Genomic DNA, 6,941 nt, shown 5'->3' with positions numbered 1-6,941 from the left:
ACAATGGGGGTTCCCACTCAAATTAAAACTGACAATGGTCCCGCATACAACGAACGCGGGCATTTCCTCAAACCTGGGGGTCACTCACGTGACCGGAATTCCCTATTCCCCAACTGGCCAGGCAATAGTGGAACATACCCATCGTACTCTAAAAAGGGGGAATAGCCCCAGTGCCTCCCCACAAGAGCAGCTCTGGAAAGCCTTATATGTTCTGTAGGGAACGGCGATCGGAAGATCTCGCGATGGCACGGAAAGAGGAAGGAAGAGGAAGGATATGACGTAGAGATAGCAGTATGCTTGTAGGTATATAAGCAAATACATGCGTACAATAAACGCCATTTGCAGCATCCTCATATTGGTGTCAGTGCTCATTGGCCCGGAGGCTGGGGGAGCCTCCGTGCCGTCTCAGGCGAACGGGAGAGTGTCGCATCAGAAGGCGACAAGTGGTGACCCCGACGTGATAGCTGAGACGGCGGACCGCAGGCGGTCGAGAGGATCCGGATCATGGACGCGGTACTTAAGGTTGTACGCGTGGGTGCCCGGGAATGGGTGCTCTCTATGAGAGCGGATGCAGTTGCGAACTGCGTCGGGCGGCTCCTGAAAGATGGAGCGATAGTTAGAACAGGGGACATTTTTTCCCCTTCTAACTGGGAGAAGTGCACTCGAGCACTTGCTCAGAGAGCTATGGCCACTAAGAAGGCCGCAGAGCTTAAGACGTGGGGAGATATAACGATCATTTTAGAAAGGACTAGGGAGGAGCTTGAGACCTGGCAGGCTGCCCGCGCGGCGCTACACATGTCCGCGGAAATGGCAACACAGACAGCAGCGAACGCAGAGGAGCGAACGGAGGCGATAGAGGGAGAGGCGATAGTAGGGGATGAAGTGAAAACGGAGAGTGTGGAAACAGACATAAAGGAGGAGGCGGTTAATCAAGATCCAGAGCGGGGAGAGGGGGAGGCAAAAACTCCAGAGGCTTACCCAATAACGCCCTCTTCTCCGCCTCCGCCGCGGTATCCGTGGAAAGAAATGAGGGCGATGGAAGGGGGAGAACTAGGAGAACCAGGAGACCTTTGTGGAGACCGAGATATGAAAAAGCCAGAGGCGGGTAGAGGAAAAGAAAGCAAGGTGAAAGTGGAGGAGGCAGAAGAAAAGGAAAGACCGCTTATAGTGGATGATCCCCGAGACTGGCTACCGGGGGCCATGATTCGGGTGCAGTGGGAGGACGAAAGAAGAGAAGAAGCAGGGGAAAGACCAGAAGCAGGGGAAAAACCGAGGGTGCCGCACCCGGGAAAAGATGGCGCTGGCCGAGAGAGGAGTGGGCGTCGACCAGCATTGCGGAAGGAGGAGACTGAAGACTCAGGTGCAGCAACTAGGGCGGAGTTCCCCCGCCGCAGTCAGAGGCGAAGGAGAAGGAAAAAAAAAAAAAAAAAAAAAAAAAAAAAAGAGGAGGAGGAAAGTTACAAGAGATATGGAGCAGATGTTTATGCTGCTTACAGCTCTGGAAGAAGAAACAGCTAAACAAAGAGGGCTATCAGAGGCAATAGCTAAACAAAGAGGGCTATTAGAGGCAACAGCTAAACAAAGAGGGCCATCAGAGGCAGCAGCTAAACAAAGAGGGCCATCAGAGACAGCAGGTTTCACCCAAGCGGGAGGGGGAAAAGAAATTCCCCTAACAGACTGGAAACTGATAGCGACGGAATGTGCCCTGAGTGGCCTCAAGTTTCGTGCGCCAATAGGGGCCTTCCCAGTACGAGTTGCCCCGGGGGGGGGGGGGGGCAGTGGAATGGATGCCCCTCGACCCAAAGACGGTACAACAGCTATTGAAAGCAGTGCAAGAACAGGGCCTGCGACACCCGGTGACACAGACGTTGCTGGACGCGGCGCACGCGGGAGGCCTAATACCGTGGGATTGTCGCGCCCTCGCGCGACTGGTTTTATCGCCCACGATGGTCCTTATGTGGAAAGAAGCGTGGACCTCGCGCTTACAGCAGGCGTTGATGGCCGCACAGGCAGACCCGCAGAACCCACTGGGCCAATCCACCCTACCGCGGTTAAGAGGAAATGATGCGGCCATGGCTACACCCCAGCAGCAGGCAGCGGGCCTGAGACCTCGGGAGATACTGGTGACAACAGAAGCATCTCGAAAGGCCTTTGATGATATTGGGCCACTGCTGCAGCAGGCAGACCCATGGACGACTGTGAAGCAGAGAGTGGGAGAGCCGTTTGACAAGTTTTGTGACAGGCTACAGGCAGCAGTAGAACTTGCATCTTTACCAGACGCTGCAAAAGGAGCAGTGATGTTGGAATGTATCAAACAGCAGGGCAACGAGTTGACAAAAGAAATCCTAAGAACAGCGCCTAAGGGAGCAAGTTTAGGGCAGACGATCAAGTACGTATTAGAACACCGGGACAAGACCACAGCCCTACAGATTGCTGCAGCAGTTATGGCAATGCCGGAGGTTAGAGCTAGAGGAGGTCCAAAAGGAGGCCCATGCTTTGGCTGCGGGCGAATGGGCCATTTGAGAGCACAGTGCACGAATAAGGGAAGTTACGCGCGCCCAACAAGGGGTATGGGGAGCCTTACATGCTGGGCCTGTGGAAAACCAGGACACAGAGCACGAGATTGTCGGCGGTCGGGAAACGAGAAGCGGGGAGGGCAACTAGGGGGCCACCCCTCCCCGGTGAGCCGGCCTCAAGTAGCCCCCGTCAACAACAACACACCGCTGATGGACAGCTCCAGCGACCAAACTCCGAAGGGAAACCCCGCGTGGCCCTGGTCTTAGGGTGTGAGAAGAGACCCCGAGTGAAAGCGCATCTGATAGGCCCACCAGGGGCGGGTCCTCCTAGCATCCCCTTAATAATGATGCTAGATACGGGGGCAGATGTTACATGTGTGCCCTCGTGGTTGTGGCCATCGAGTTGGCCAGCAAAAGTGGCAAGCTCGTTAGATGGAGTGGGAGGCAGGGCGGAGGCTATGATTTCTGAAACCGATATCACAATTGAATTGGAGGACCCGGATAGGCCTGCTCAGATCATCCGTGTGCGGCCGTACATAACTGCCATAGGGGAACCATTGTTAGGGCGAGATGCCTTATTGCAAAGTGGCTTTCACCTGACAAATTTAGGGTAAGGGCCACTGCCTACCTCCTCGGGGCTCATTTTGCTGTCCCGCTGACATGGTGCTCCAATGAGCCTGTGTGGGTAGAGCAGTGGCCATTGACAGCGGACAAATTGGCGGCTGCCCGACAAATAGTAAGTAGAGAATTAGAGCAGGGACACCTGGAGGAAAGCCACAGTCCCTGGAACACTCCTATATTTGTGATACACAAAAAGGATAAGTCTAAATTTCGATTACTGCACGCCCTACGAGCGGTAAATCAGCAGATGGAAGCGATGGGTGCCCTCCAGCCGGGGTTGCCACTACCATCAGCAATACCAAAGAATTGGCCAGTGGTGGTGATGGATATCCAAGATTGCTTTTTCTCTATACCATTAGCCCCTCAGGACAAAGCTCAATTTGCCTTCACACTGCCCTCAGAGAATCTGCAGGAGCCAGCAGCGCGATATCAATGGACAGTCCTCCTGCAGGGCATAAAAAATTCACCTACGATTTTTCAGGCGGTAGTAGCTAAGGTATAGCAGCCGGTAAGAGCGCAGTTCCCGCGCGCGCTTATCATCCATTACATGGACGACCTCCTAATAGCTGCAGAGACCCAGCAAGAAACCGATCAGGCAGAACAGGCAGTAATTAACTGCCTAAATGAAGCGGGATTGTACGTCCGGAAAGCGAAGACGCAAAGGGGAGAATCTGTCGACTATCTGGGAACCACCATCCTCCCCAGAGCTGTGGTCCCACAGCCGATAAAGCTCAATAGAGAGATACGGACGTTGCATGATGTACAACAATTGGTTGGAGCTCTCCAATGGCTGCGAGGGCTGATAGGTATTCCCAAGGAGTGGATGGAGCCACTGTTCGAGTTGCTCAAGGGCCACAAACCCTGGGAACCGAGGCAGATGACACCGAACGCGTTAGAAGCCCTCCGAAAAATAGAAGATCTCATGGCAAAGGGCGGAGTAACGAGATACGACCCGGCCAGACCAATCAATCTGTACGTGGCAGTTACAAGAACAGGAGCCATAGGCGTTCTAGGACAAGGGACACCGGAGCGTCCGGAAGTCGTATGGTGGATAGTGTCAAACCAAATAAGTACGGCATACGTCACAATCGTAACAGCGTTGGCACAGATGATACAGAAGGGACGAACCACCACCGTTCGGCACTTCGCGAAGGAGCCTGAGTCCATTTACCTGCCGGTAAAAAGGAATCAATGGGACAGCGTGGTCCAGAAACAAGATAGTATAGCAATAGCTTTAGAAGGATTCCCAGGAACAATCAGATTATCACCTGTGCTGGAGATGTATACACACCTCACCGTCCTTCGGCCCCATCTGAAAGCCCGAGTGCTACAGCGACCTGCACCAGGGCGCACAGTGTTCACCGACGCGTCATCGGTGACCAGGGCAGCGGTTGTTGTGTGGCAAGATCAAAAGGCCCAATGGCACCGAGTGAAGATCAGCGAGCCGGACAGTAGCGTACAGCATCTAGAGGCCCGAGCTGTGGCGCAGGCATTACAAATGTGGCCAGAAGAGCATTTGAATGTAGTGACAGACTCCATGTTCGTCTTTAAATTGTTACACAACATGTCATTACCCGGATGGGCCGGATCGCCCATTGCGCTAATGCTAGAAGAAGCCCTACAACAATGGCGGGCCACTGCCTCTGTTATTCATGTTCGGAGTCATGAGGCAATCCAAGGAGTGTACCAAGAAGGCAACAATAAAGCCGATCAAGCGGCCAAAGGTGTGTGGACAGTCGCAGAAGCAAGGCAGGTGCACGACCTTCTCCATGTTGGTGCAAAAGCACTGGCAAAAAGCTGCAACATCCCCCTCACCACGGCTCGTGAAGTGGTTGCGGCTTGCCCGTATTGCCAAAAAACCCCCCTGTGGGGCGCCGGCATCAACCCCAGGGGGCTGAAAGGAAACCAAATATGGCAAACGGACTTCACAATGTGCCAGCGACTTCGACCACGGCCCTGGCTGGCTGTCACAGTAGACACACACAGCGGTATCATCGTTGCGACCCAACATAAACGAGTCACAGCGCGGGCGGCACAGTTACATTGGCACACGGCAATGGCCTGGCTGGGTGCCCCAGAAACTATTAAAACAGACAACGGCACGTGTTTCACAGCGCAAAGCACGAGAGAATGGGCCGTACGGTGGGGAATTAAGCTAGTGCATGGTATTGCCTATAATAGCACAGGTCAAGACATTGTCGAGCGAGCAAACCGCACTTTAAAGCAAAGGATCGAGATTCTTGGGGAGGGGGAAGGATATACACAAAGAATCCCCGCGCACAAACAATCAGAAATAATTATGCGCGCCTTATTCGGTCTGAATCAGTTCATCAGGGGGGAGGAGAACAAGACGCCAGCGGAAAAGCATTGGGTGGTCCGAGCGATGCACGAGGGACCAGACGTAAAGGTTCGAATCCCGGAAAAAGGGGAATGGGAAGAGGGGTGGCAGCTGGTAACCCAAGGACGAGGGTATGCAGCGGTCAGGCAGGGAGAAATGGTAAGATGGGTCCCTATGAAGTGGGTACGCCCAGACCTCAGGGCAAGGACAAGACAGGAAGCAGAGAGTCAGGTGAATTAATGAATGTCTGAGTTTTATTGCAGGGGAGGACCACCCTGAAAAGCCGATGATCCCTTCTAGCAGCAAAGACAACAGACAGGAGAAGAAGAACAGATGAGAAAAGGCGCGTGAAACCACAAGAAGAACGCGTAACCAGAAAACCCGAGAAGATGGCAGGGGGAGCAACCCAAGTAGCTCTCCTCGTAGTGATGCTGGGACTGGAACTCCAAGGGGTGAAAGGCGAACCAATGTTAGCGAAATGGGGTAGTAACAATCTATGGCTCACCTGGCAAACCGGACAGGAAATAAGCAATTTTGCCTGACGTTGGTGGGTGCGGGGCAGCCCTTTTAAGACATGCTTAATAGGGGTCCCATTGAATTTGACCGTAGACCTACCAAAGCTGAGAGAGCATTGACACGCTGAATGCGTCATTGCCCTGGGACCCACAAGAGCTTGACCTTCTGGGTTCAGTAGTGGTAATTGGCTTGGGCTAGGACCATGGGCCAGGCAATTACTAATAGAAGAGTTGCACCTGCTACTGATGCTCGTGCTAGGTATATTAGTATGTAGACTAGTGTTTAGATGCTTGGTAAGACAACTGCTAGAAAAGGGGTGGTCCCACCCACACCCACACTATGAACGCTTAACCCGCGACACGGCAATTTAAAGCAAATAGCATAGTCAAAGCATGGGGAGGGGGAGATGTAGGGAACGGCGATCGGAAGATCTCGCGATGGCACGGAAAGAGGAAGGAAGAGGAAGGATATGACGTAGAGATAGCAGTATGCTTGTAGGTATATAAGCAAATACATGCGTACAATAAACGCCATTTGCAGCATCCTCATATTGGTGTCAGTGCTCATTGGCCCGGAGGCTGGGGGAGCCTCCGTGCCGTCTCAGGCGAACGGGAGAGTGTCGCATCAGAAGGCGACAATGTTCTCAACCTCTTAAACCGTTATACAGACCAAAGTGCAGTTAATAAGCATTTCTCATGCCCAACGTGGCGAGGACAGCCTCAGGTTCACTACAAGAACCTGGAAACAGGTCAATGGAGTGAACCAGTAGACTTAATAACATGGGGGAAAGGTTATGCTTGTGTCTCCACAGGTAATGGGCCTCGTTGAATGCCTGCACGGCTGATTCGACCTGTTGACGCATCCCTCAAAACACCAAACGAGGACTGAGAGCCAGTTAAGATGAGCCCATTTCAGGACATTTTCTGGCAATACCTGCCTGCCTCGTGCAG

General features: G+C 53.1%; 1 long non-coding RNA gene across 1 annotated transcript; it reads left to right on the top strand.

Annotated features, from left to right (window-relative positions):
- The first annotated feature begins 218 nt into the window (after positions 1-218).
- Positions 219-6,535, top strand: LOC135325527 (uncharacterized). The gene is made up of 2 exons (XR_010386451.1): positions 219-522; positions 5,739-6,535. It is a non-coding gene; the product is annotated as an uncharacterized LOC135325527 (long non-coding RNA).
- Positions 6,536-6,941: the final 406 nt, after the last annotated feature.

Source organism: Dromaius novaehollandiae, unplaced genomic scaffold, assembly GCF_036370855.1.
Source record: "Dromaius novaehollandiae isolate bDroNov1 unplaced genomic scaffold, bDroNov1.hap1 HAP1_SCAFFOLD_31, whole genome shotgun sequence".
In the NCBI taxonomy this organism is placed as follows: Eukaryota; Metazoa; Chordata; class Aves; order Casuariiformes; family Dromaiidae; genus Dromaius; species Dromaius novaehollandiae.
This window is presented reverse-complemented; position numbering and strand designations above follow the sequence as displayed.